The sequence below is a fragment of the Delphinus delphis genome, chromosome 1, assembly GCF_949987515.2.
Source record: "Delphinus delphis chromosome 1, mDelDel1.2, whole genome shotgun sequence".
Taxonomy (NCBI): Eukaryota; Metazoa; Chordata; class Mammalia; order Artiodactyla; family Delphinidae; genus Delphinus; species Delphinus delphis.
This window is the reverse complement of record NC_082683.1, coordinates 112,530,529-112,543,074: the sequence shown is the minus strand read 5'-3', so window position 1 is coordinate 112,543,074 and position 12,546 is coordinate 112,530,529. Positions and strand designations below refer to the sequence as shown.

Sequence of the window (12,546 nt, the reverse complement as noted above, 5' to 3'; positions counted from 1 at the left end):
GTATGTTCTAAATTCTCTGTAAATCAAAGTTAAAACAAAAACCCAGTCTGGTCCAGAGATGGGTCAACATGATACACTGGGGTTAGCTGTAAATGGGCTGCTGCTGTATCACAGCCTTACTCAGGGGTGGCCCTAAAGGACACCATGGAGGGAGATCCTTCCGGACCAGAGCCTTGAGCATCACACCTAGTCAGTCGTTTACTTTGTATGGCAGAAGTGGCCTGAGGTCGAGTATACATGGAGTTCTGGACGGTAGTGGTGAATGGCTTGGTTGATCAGGGGCCTGGAAGGAGAAAGATTGGAAAATCAGAGACAAGGAAGTACGGGAAAGAAAATATTGGTGGAAAATTTGGGAAAATAATTAAAGTAACTTTTGTTTCTAGTAATCAAATTACGTTCCTAACAGTGAAAGAAGGGTAATTTGGTTCTTTCATTCTTGAAGATGTTTTCATCTAACACTACCTTAGCCTTTCCAGTCAAAGCTAAGGACAGCAGAGCCTGAGAGTAGCTCTTCCTCTCATGGAACTCTTAGCCTTGTGGTGCCCAGAGCTCTATTCTCTGCCTCTTCATTCTCTAGGTGATCTCCTCCAGTTTTGTGGCTTTCAATACCATTAATATACTGATGTCTATGGAATTTTTATCTCCTCCCAAGCCTCCCCCCTGAATTTAAGTCATGTATCTAACTGCCTGGTGGACATTTCCACTTAAATACATAACAAGCATCACAAATCTAACACAGTCAGAACCTTGCTTCTGCATCCACCCCTTCCTATTCCTCCCCCAGGCTTCTCCATCTCATAAATGACAACTCTACCATTCCAGCTGTTCAGGTCAAAAATCTAGCGTCATCCTTGACTTCTCTTTCTCTCATACATCATATCCATCCATCACCAAATCCTGAGACCTATACCTTCAAAATATATTCAGACTCTAAACGTTTTTCACCACCTCCGTGGCTACGACCCTGGTCCAAGCTGCCTTCACCTCTTGCTCGGATTATTAAAATAACCTCCTCCTCCTCCCTTGCCTCTACACAATCTATTCTCAACACAGGAGCTAGAGTCATCCTGTCAAAATAAATGTATTTCTGATCACATGACTCTTCACAATCCTCCAATGGTTTCCCATTTCACTCAGAGTAAAAGCCAAAGTCCTGGGCTTCCCTGGTGGCGCAGTAGATAAGAATCTGCCTGCCAATGCAGGGGACACAGGTTCATCTTCCTGGTCTGGGAAGATCCCACATGCCGCGGAGCAACTAAGCCCATGCGCCACAACTACTGAGCCTGCGCTCTAGAGCCCACGTGCCACAACTACTGAAGCCCTTGTGCCACAACTACTGAAGCCCGAGTGCCTAGAACCTGTGTTCCACAACAAGAGAAGCCACCGCAATGAGAAGGCCGCGCGCGGCAACGAAAAGTAGTCCCCGCTCGCTGCAACTAGAGAAAGCCTGCGCGCATCAACGAAGACCCAACACAGCCAAAAATAAATAAATAAAAATAAAAATAAAAAAGGCCAAAGTCCTTAAAATATCCTGCAATGCCCTACACATCATCTGGGATTCTCATCACCTCTCTGATCTCACCTCCTTCCAACTCTGCCTTGCAGTCATGCCATTGCAAATATCTGTCTGTTCTTCCAGAATTCCAGGCATGCCTCATGGCCTTTGCACTTTCTGTTCCCTTGGCCTGGAATGTTCTACTCCTATATGGCTCATTCCCTCTCTACCTTCAGGTCTCTGCTCAAATGCTACTTTATCAGTAACGCTTCCCTTACCTCCCACAATCTCCCCCTTCCCTCCATTACACTATACCAAGGGTTTTCACAATTTTGGTTTCAGGACCCCTTTACACTCTTAAAAATTGAGGACCCCAAACAGCTTTTGTTTATATGGGTTATATCTCTCTATATTTACTTTGTTAGAAATTAGAACATTTTAAAATATTCATGTATTCATTTAAAAACATTAGCAACCTCATGTTAACAAATATTTTTAATAAAAATAACTATATTATCCAAAACAAAATTAGCGAGAGCACTATTTACATTTTTCATATCTCTTTAATGTCTGGCTTAATAGAAAAATAACTGGATTCTCATACCTGTATCCAATCTGTCGTGATATCACATCCATGTAGCCTCTGGAAAACCCCACTGTATACGCATGAGAGAATGAGAATGAAGGCAAATAATGTCTTAGTATTACTTCCTACAAAAATTGTCTTGACCTCAAGGATCCCCTAAAAGGGTTTTAGGAACACTCAGGAGTCCCTGGCCCCATTTGCAGAACTATGTACTACACTATATTTTAATAGTTCTTACTGTCATCCAACATAACTATGTATTTACTTGTTTTCTTACTGTCAGTCTCCCTGCACTAAAATGAAAACTCCATGAGATGGAGACTTTGTTCTGTCCACTGCTCTAACCCCAGCTCCAAGATCAGTGCCTGCCACATGAGAGGCACCCAGTGAATGAATGAAGAAATGAAGAAAAAAGGAACAACAAATGTTATCATTTTTAGGATTATCTCATCACGAAGAATGCAGCGATGCTGTAAAACACCTCATTTTTAAAACAATTCCATTGATGAATTTATCCTGGAGTCTCAAGTACCTATCACCCAGATAAGACAATTAACCACCTATGATCAATTTTATTTCATCCACACCCCAACCCAGGCCCCTCTACCAAGGTTCTTTTGAGGCAAACCACAGACATCATCTGTATATGTTTCTGTATGTATCTCTAAACATAAGGACCCTTATTTTCAACATTTTATTATGAAAATATTCAAACATACATAATAGTTGAATTTTTTCCAGTGAAAACTCATGGACTACCAATACCTAAACTCAACCATAACATTTTATTCTATTTGTTGCATAACTATCTATCCATCCTTCCATCTATTTTTTTTTTTTTTTTTGTGGTACACAGGCCTCTCACTGTTGTGGCCTCTCCCATTGCGGAGCACAGGCTCTGGACACGCAGGCTCAGCGGCCATGGCTCACGGGCCCAGCCGCTCCACGGCATGTGGGATCTTCCCGGACCGGGGCACGAACCTGCGTCCCCTGCATCGGCAGGCGGACTCTCAACCACTGCGCCACCAGGGAAGCCCCTATTTTTTTTTTTTTTGATGCATTTCAGAGTGAGTTGCAGACATCAGTATACTTCACTCCTAAACCTTCTGTATGCATATCATTAACTAGAGGTCAATATTTGTTTACAGTTTCTTCTTAAGGTAAAATTTACATCTGATGAAACGCACAAATCTTAAGTGTACCGTTTGATGAGTTTTGACAAATGCATACATCTGTGTAACCCAAACCCTATAGCAAAATATAGAGCCATCAACCAGAAAGTTCCCTCTGCCCGTTCCCAGTCAATTCTCATTCCCACTCCATCCCCAGAGGCAACTGTTGTTTTTAGTTTTTTTTCCATCATATATTAATACTGTGTGTTCTAGAGCTTCAAATAAATGGAATGGTACGATGTGTGCTCTTTTCTGCAAGATGTCCATCACTTAATGTAATGTTTTTGAGATTCATTCATGTTGTTGAATGTATCAGTAGTTTGTTCCTTTTTATTGCTAAGTAGCACTCCATTGCTTGAATATAACATTTTATCCTAACCTATCCACCATTATGAAATGTCCCTCTTTATCCCTGGCAGTACAATTTGTCTTTTTTTCTTTTTCTTTTTGGCTGTGTTGGGTCTTTGTTGCTGCGCATGGGCTTTCTCTAGTTGCAGCGAGAGGGAGCTACTCTTCATTGCGGTGCGCGGGCTTCTCATTGCAGTGGCAGGAAGAACTGACATCTTAACAAGATGGAGTCTTCCCTTGGGACTTCCCTGGCGGTCCAGTGGTTAAAGAATCCATGCTTCCACTGCAGGGCGCGTGGGTTCCATCCCTGGTCAGGGAATTAAGATCCCACATGCTGGGCAGTGTAGCCAAAAAAAAAAAAAAAAGGTTCAGTCTTCCTATCCATGAACATGAAATTTGTTTTCATTAAGCGTGACTATAACTTTTTTTTATTGAATATATTTGACAAATCACATTGTGTATATTTAAGGTGTACAATGTGTTATTTTGATATATTTATATTTTGTAATATGATTGCTGTTGTAGTGATACTTACCACATTACACAATTATAGTACAATATTGTTGTCTAAATTCATTATATGGTGCATTAAGATCACTATGGCTTATTTACTATTTGTTGCAAGTTTGTACCCTTAGACAACATCACTTTTTTATCCCCCCACACCCATCCCCTGAAAACTACCATTTTACTTTACTTTATTTTTTGTTTGACTTTTTTAGATTCCACATATAAGTGATATCATACAGTACTTGTCTTTCTCTATCTGACTTATCTCACTTAGCATAATGTGCTCAAGGTCTATCCATTTTGTCACAAATGGCAGGATATCCTCTTTTCTCATGGCTGAATAAATATTCTATTGTGTATACATACCACATCGTTTTTATCCATTCATCCCGATGGGCATTTAGGTGGTTTCCATACCTTGGCTATTGCAAATACCGCAATAAACATGGAAGTGCATTTATCTCTTCGAAATACTGTTTTCATTTCTTTTGGGTATATACCCAGTAGTAGAATGCTGGATCACATGGCAGATATATTTTTAATGTTTTGTGGAATCTCCATATTGTTTTCCATAGTGGCTGGACCAATTTACATTCCCACCAACAGGGTATAAGGGTTCCCTTGTCACCACATCCTCACCAGCAACTGTTGTCTTTTGTCTTCTTGATGACAGCCATTCTAGTGGCAGCATGACTCTTAAATTTTAAGTGTGAATGGAGAGATCACTGGCTAAGGGAAGAGGGGACCCATTCAGACTTTATTCAAAAATTGCATTTTGGGGACTCCCCTGGTGGCACAGTGGTTAAGAATCTGCCTGCCAATGCAGGGGACACAGGTTCGAGCCCTGGTCCAGGAAGATCCCACATGCCACGGAACAACTAAGCCCATGCACCATGACTACGAGCCTGTGCTCTAGGGTCTGTGAGCCACAGCTACTAAGCCTGCATGCCACAACTACTGAAGCCTGCGTGCCCTAGACCCCATGTGCTGCAACTACTGAGTCCACGTGCTGCAACTACTGAAGCCCATGCGCCTAGAGCCTGTGCTCCGCAACAAGAGAAGCCACTGCAATGAGAAGCCCATGCACCACAATTTGGTCCAAACTTATCCACAAATATCTTTGTAAAATTATTTAAATTATTTCTTTCTCTTTCTCCATGGATAATAGCTTAATCAGAATTTTTTCAATGCCCAACCCTAATTCCTCAACCTTAGCTCAAATGGCTAAGCCAAACTCAGGTGTCCCCTTCTCAAACACTGAAAACTTATGGCTGGACTTGAACCCTCATTAAAGCTAAACTGACTTCCCAACTTAGAAATTTCAGGATGCAGTCTCTTGGTGTTTCAAGCTCAAGACTAGTCCTTCTCTGTAATTTAGCTCAGATTTACCCATTGCCTGTCTTTATTTCTAAACCCTGTATCCAGACCCTGGTAGTATTGTATCAGATTGCTATTATTAATTAGTGCAGGCCTCTCCACTTCCATTCTCCCTTCACCCCAAAATGTTTTGCCCATTATATATGCCTTGCTGCTATTTGAAAGCCTCCAATTGCTCTCTAGTGCTTCAAATAAACTCAGAGCTGGGACTTTCCTGGTGGCGCAGTGGTTAAGAATCTGCCTGCCAATGCAGGGGAGACGGGTTTGAGCCCTGGTCCAGGAAGATCCCACATGCCGCGGAGCACTTAAGCCCGTGTGCAACAGCTACTGAGCCTGCACTCTAGAGCCCGCGAGCCACAATTACTGAGCCCACGTGCCACAACTACTAAAGTCCGCACGCCTAGAGCCCGTGCTCCGCAACAAGAGAAGCCACTGCAATGAGAAGACCGTGCACCACAACGAAGAGTAGCCCCTGTTCGCCGCAACTAGAGAAAGCCCGCATGCAGCAACAAAGACCCAACACAGCCAAAAATAAATTAATTAATTAAATTAATTTAAAAAGAAAAGAATGAAAATCAGACAGTTTTCTAACAGTTGTTACCAGAATAGTTCCCCAGGGAAAGCTGCTCTGTCTGTTCTCAGCTGCTCTACATTCTGCCTCATATCCTATATTCTGGGCATAAAAAACCCTCTTATCCTAACTTTTGATGACTTATTCTCCTACCTCTAGGTCTTTGTCCAAGCTTCCCAACTGACATGGAACTACCTTACTTCATCCGTCCATGCCATCCAATGCAGCTCCTTCATCAAGTGGCACCACTTCCTCCAGCAAGATTCCACGATTGGTCCAGTATCCTACTAACCTCTATCTCTGAACTTCCATTCCCCCTCAGAGTACCACTAAATTTTACAATGAATTCTTTTTCTTATCTGCCTTGTTAGATAGTAAATCCCCCAAAACTCTCTCTTCTGTAATATGTATCCCCAAGTGCCTTGTATAGTGCTTTGCACTCAATGAGCACCTACTATGAACTTGTGAACTAACCAACCACTTGTAGAATATATATGCCCAGATTCCACCAAGGGTTTACTGGGAAGAGAGTAGGGAAAACATACACGATAACTTTGTTCCACAATTCATTTACTGAATTGGGGCAGGTGATTTAACAACAGATTGCAAGATAAGGTTGGCGGAGAAGAGTTCTGGCTTTCTCTCCCAGGAGCCAGTTGTGTCACGGATGCTTGTAAATTTTCAAAAATAGCCATCCGTTGTTGGGCAAGCTGGGTCTCAAGCTGGAGACTGGCATACATACATTCTAGGAGTCCTAGGCATTCCTTGGGCTTGTGGTCAGTTCCTGAAGGAAGAGCAATGGAGGTGCAAAGGAGACAAAAGAGAGATTTTATAATTGTACTGAGGTGGGAAGGGCTCTAATAAGATGACTGCTCTAATCTTTCTGGGCACAACTCAACCCAGATGCAGCTGTGCTCAGCTGTCACCTTCTCCATGAAGCCTATCGGGCTACCCTATTTGAAACCAATCCACTGGAACTTTTTACCCACTCTCTTGCTTTATTTTTCCCTTAGTACTTATGATTATTTGGCATATTTCATAATTAGTTACATAATTGTTGGCTAATTCCCTCTTCTAGAATGTAGGCTCCAGGAAGGCACAGATTTTTGTCTGATTTGTTCACTATTGTGTCCCCAGCACCTAGAAGAGTAAGTACCTGGCACATAAGTGTTCAACAAATATTTGATGAGTGAACGAAATGGTCTGAGAGTGAGGCCTAACTTCCCTTTCAAGAGCTCAGGGGATGCCTCAGCATTCTTCTTACCTGACATAGTAAGGTCATCAGCAGTGACCCAAAGTTCTTCCTGTTGTCTAACTTTCACCAGTCTTGCTGAAATCAATTCTTTTTCTAATGTTTTCAACTACATTATACACATCCAGCTCTTAGTTAACCTTGGTAGTTATTTATCCATTGTTTGTGTATTTATTGGTCTTGACTTCTTTGTTAAACTCTGAGGTCCTCAGAAACAGGAGTCATGACTGTCTAGTGTGCTGTGTGGCTTCCCACAGGTATGCTAAATACCCACTGATGTCGCCATGGGAGGATGAATAACTGAAATGCAAAGAAACTGAGCTAACTGTTACTATTTCCTTCCCTGGCCACTTTTCAACTAACATTACTAGCAAGCAATAAAATTTTCAGCCAGCTCCAGCCACCTCCTCCATACAACCTTTCCCCCTGCTGAGTCCATTTGCGAAATCCACCCTGCATCCTTCCTTACCTGAGGACAGTTTTGTTGCCGGGATTTTCAGGCAAGTGGCTGGTGGGGAACTTGCTTGAAGGTTAATAAAGCTGGGGGTGGGTTTGGCTCGACAAAGAGGCACAGCATTACCTTCCTCTTTGGCTGGAACAAAATCAGAGGCAACTAAGTCAGAGTTCATTCCGACAAGGGACAGCCTAATTAGATCCCTGTGCCTGGTCTATGAATTCAGGTGCTGAGACCTTGGCCTGAATACCTTCAAAGAAAGTTATATAAGACAAAAGAGAAACCATAATGGGACTGAGGAAAACCAAGCAGGGTTGGGATAAGCTAAAATCTAATTTGCTTATATTCTGCAAGTTCTTATTGATCTGTGCTACATGCTGACTACTGTGCTAAATGTTAGGGCATACATAAGACATCTAAGACATGGTTTCTTAGGTGTTTAATACCTACTTAGGGAGACGAATCAGACACTGGTGAAATGGTGATATAAAAACACAGGACATAAACAATGAGTCTGACAGTCTTGGGTGAAAGTAAGTCCTTTTATCTTTTAGTTACACTAAGATGTGATTAAATGTAAAAATGAATGTTTTTGAAATGGGGTAAGATATCAATATGAGTACAACAGTCAGAGAAGACTCCAGGCAGGTGGAGGATATTTATTGGACCTTGAAAACAGGAAGCTTTGGATAAGTGGAAAAGATATTTCAAGTGGGAGGAAAAAAAGATGGCGTGAGCAAAGGCAAGGAAGCAAGAATATGGCCAGAAGGATGAGGAGCCCTAAGAAAGTGGCCAGAATTAGAGGGTGGAGAGTGGGAAAGCAGGATGGGTCATGGAAGACCCTTTCCAATAGCAAATCTGAGACTTTCTCAGAAAGTCACTGAGCCTTTTAGGATTAGAAAATATGATAAAATTTCTACTTTAATTAATCCACTGGGATTAAAATGGGTTGGACATGGAAGTTCTCAAAGGGGAAAACAGATTACCTTTGGCAAAAATAGTTACGTTAGAAGGAAAATTTGATTTGTAGGGAGAAAATCATGAGTCCTATAGGAGACATATGTCATTTCTGTCTACTGGGCAACCCTTGCTCTGGAAAACTACTCTTTCCCCAGATTCCAGGTCATACATACATCAGACCCCTCTCCATATTCCAACGGGAATAGGCATGTGACCCAATACAGGGCAATCATGGTATCCTATCCCCCTTGGCAAGTGTGACTGATTGAAGGGGTAAGCACATGAGGCAAATTGCGCCAGTCATTCCTTGGCATTGATATATAGATTCTGTGTCAAAGCTTGCTTTCCTCTGATTTGCTATGCTGGGAAGACGTAAATTTGGGGTCAATGAAAGCTACTGAATTTGGCTAGCATGCTATGAGAAGCAGATACAAGCAAGAGACTAGAGAGAAGAGAGAGTGCAGGAGAAAGATGGAGAGATGGGCAGATAGCTACAGGCACTGAATCCCCAGTTCCAGTCCCTGTGGTACTTACTGGTAGCTCTTCTTCCTACTCTCTGACTACCTCAGCAACCTCCCAACTGCACAAGCCTCTGAATTTCCTTTCTCACTCAAGGGAATCTGAGTTGGGGTAATGTCATATTAACATAAATCACATTTTGGACATATTGGATCTGAGGTGAGACAAGACAGTCCAAATAGAAATGCCTAGAAAAACTGCCAGAGAGAAGGCACTGAGCTCAGGTGAAAGGTCAAACTGCCAGGCCAGTCACAAAGAGGTGATGAAGGAACTGCAAAAATACATTAGCTCTCCAAGGTCAAAGACTGTGAGAGAAAACTGGACCTTTGGGGAACTCCTCCTCAGGAGTTTGGAAGATGAAAAGGAAGTGGCAAAGTAGACAGAGGAGCAATGGATGGAAAGGCAGAACAGTTGGTTCTATGAAAGAATTAAAGGGGTTGAGACAGTGGGGAATCCATTATTCACTATCATAATGAGATCAAAAAAGGATTAAAAAATTGAATTCATTCACTCATACATGTAAGAGACAGTTAAGTGCTTGCAATGTATCAGCCACTGAAGATACCACAGTGAGCTAAACAGACATGGTTGCTATTCTCATGGAACTGACAGCATTGCCGTTTAGACAGTCATTAAGTGATCAAGCACCATCAGTTACTCTTGGTGAGGGAAATCCATGTTTTTGCCCTGGGTTTGTGGATTTTTCTGAGCCCTACCGTAGGTCTTCCATCTTCTCCTCACTCCTGCTCCAGAGTCATCACCACATTTGATGGCTCATTCAGCATGGTAAGGAGCTAGAAGGTGAAACTCAGGCCTCAAGATTCTTCTCGCCATTTGAAAAATTTGTGAACTTCCATGCAAATGCACTTCTAATTTGGGCCCTTCCTAAGTGTATGAGGATGCATTTTCTACTGAATTCTAAGGTTTGATGAGTATGTTACACACAGTCCATACTAAAGGAACCATATTTCTGACTGGACAATGTATAACAGAGGATGAGGTTGGGGAGCAGCAAAAGGAAGCAGAACAGAGAAAATAATAAAAAGTGATTTACATACATTATCTTATACATTTCTCATAATGGCCCTATGAAGTAGGTAGCTTTATCTGCATTTTTTTTGAGAAAACTTAAGTTAGGAAATTTGCTCAAGATTCCACAATGAGTATGTGCCAATGGCGGAATCAAATCCAGGCCTATAGACTCCAGCCATGCTCCTTACCACTGCACAATATAATCTGTGAGAAGAGCTAGTTCATTTATGTTCAAGTTATGAGAGAGCAAGCCTCTCAGATAGAGTAATCTACCCCACCTAACAGTTAAGTGAATAGGCTCTGGAGTCAGATGGTCTCAGGCACTTCCCTGGCCACCAAGTGGGACTGTCCCACTCAGTCTGAGTATCTGTTCACTCTAGCCAACAATATGTCTTCTGTTCTAAGTATTAAGAGGAGATACAAAGGAATAATTAATATATTCATTCAACATACAATTATTGAGCATCTGGGACTTTCCTGTTGGCACAGTGGTTAAGAATCTGCCTGCCAATGCAGGGGACACAGGTTCAAGCCCTGGTCTGGGAAGATCCCACATGCTGCAGAGCAGCTAAGCCTGTGCGCCACAACTACTGAGCCTGTGCTCTAGAGCCCGTGAGCCACAACTACTGAAGCCCGCACGCCTAGAGGCCATGCTCTGCAACAAGAGAAGCCACCGCAATGAGAAGACCACACAGGGCAACGAAGAGCAGCCGCCGCTCACCACCAACTAGAGAAAGCCTGTCCACAGCAATTAAAACCCAAAGTAGCCAAAAATAAATTTAAAAATTTATTAAAATATATTAAAAAATTATTGAGCATCTATTATTTAACAGATCCAGTTCTAGCCACTGGGAATACAGGAATGTTTCCATTTAGTGGGAAATGCAGAACAAATACAAATACTTTCCAATTAAATAAGTAATAGGAAAAAACATACATACAACTAGCTTCATTTTCCCACAAGCTGAGCAATTAAGGAGGTCTGGGTTTTTTTGTTTTATTTTTTGTTTTTTTTGTGGTACGCAGGCCTCTCACTGTTGTGGCCTCTCCCGTTGCGAAGCCTGTGCTCCGGACGCGCAGGCTCAGCAGCCATGGCTCATGGGCCCAGCCGCTCCGCGGCATGTAGGATCCTCCCGGACCGGGGCACGAACCCGTGTCCCCTGCATCAGCAGGCGGACTCTCAACCACTTCGCCACCAGGGAAGCCCAAGGAGATCTGGTTTTAACGGAGAGGAAGCAGGGCCTCTGACACACCTCTTCTGTTAGTAGGATGACTAGAATGCTGCTCCATCTGAAGTGTGGTGCCTGGGAAAGAATCATATGACCACTGACAACCCATGCTATTATTTTACTATTAACAACTTCATAAGTTCTCCCCAGCAGAGCTCAGGCTGTTCCAATTTGGGGAGGAAAAAATGTGAAAGGGTGTACTGTTCTATCTCATGGCCAAATATAAGTAATTGTTCTTGAATTGATCTTGGTCTCACAGCCCCTTCATTAGTTTGGAAAACAGCTGCTTCTAGTAGCACTGCAGCCTTTTTTCCCGGACAAAATAGTACTGTAACCATGCCCAAACCTTAAGAATCTCCTATGAACGGGCAAATATTCTGTGTTCTCTCCTCGTTTTAATTTCTGTAATATCCGTCCTTTTCCTGTCTTGTAAGGTAATTTAAAAACTCTGGCTTCCCAACATCTCTAACGCACCGGTAGCTGAGGAGATGAGGAGGGCAGAGGAGGGAATGGGCGTGGAGAAAAAAAATCTTAGAGCACTACAGGGAACACTTGAAAAAGTGTTTTAGATAGGATAACTCGGGGAAAAAGTAAGCCATCACCCTCCGGCACCGTTCACAGCCTCAGCAGAACACATTTACCTAAGAAGGTGAAGGTCCACGCACAGCAACGAGTCAGAGACAATAAACCACAATTCCCAGCGTGCCCGGAAGAATAGTTAACCGCCCAGCCCAGTCCGATCGGACTACAACTCCCATTTCACCCCGCATCACACGGGCCGGGTCTTCCCTCAACCACCGGTTTAAGCCCCGCCCCTCCATCCCTCCCGGTTGCTAAGGCTGGAACTAAAGCGTGGAAACTATTATGCTTTTCTTGACCTTCGGAACCCGGGAGGAGCTGAGACGCAAGAGTTTAAGGATCTCACCAGCGGTGTTAATCGAAAGCCTCAACCCCAGCACCAACCCTTGTAGTTGGTACACATGCGCAGTGGCATGTCGGCCAACTGCCCCAGCCTTGGCGCTTGCGCGGAGGTTCGCGCTG

The 12,546-nt window shown here is 42.9% G+C and overlaps 1 non-coding gene across 2 annotated transcripts; it reads right to left on the bottom strand.

The window, feature by feature from the left end:
- Window positions 1-6,655: 6,655 nt before the first annotated feature.
- LOC132425749 (uncharacterized) lies at window positions 6,656-12,493 on the bottom strand. Of its 2 annotated transcripts, none has more exons than XR_011246404.1 (3): window positions 12,431-12,493; window positions 7,781-7,903; window positions 6,656-6,843 (listed from the first exon to the last, which is right to left on the bottom strand). It is a non-coding gene; the product is annotated as an uncharacterized protein (transcript). The 2 variants fall into 2 exon arrangements; XR_011246405.1 differs by lacking the exon at window positions 12,431-12,493 and adding an exon at window positions 12,147-12,214.
- Window positions 12,494-12,546: the final 53 nt, after the last annotated feature.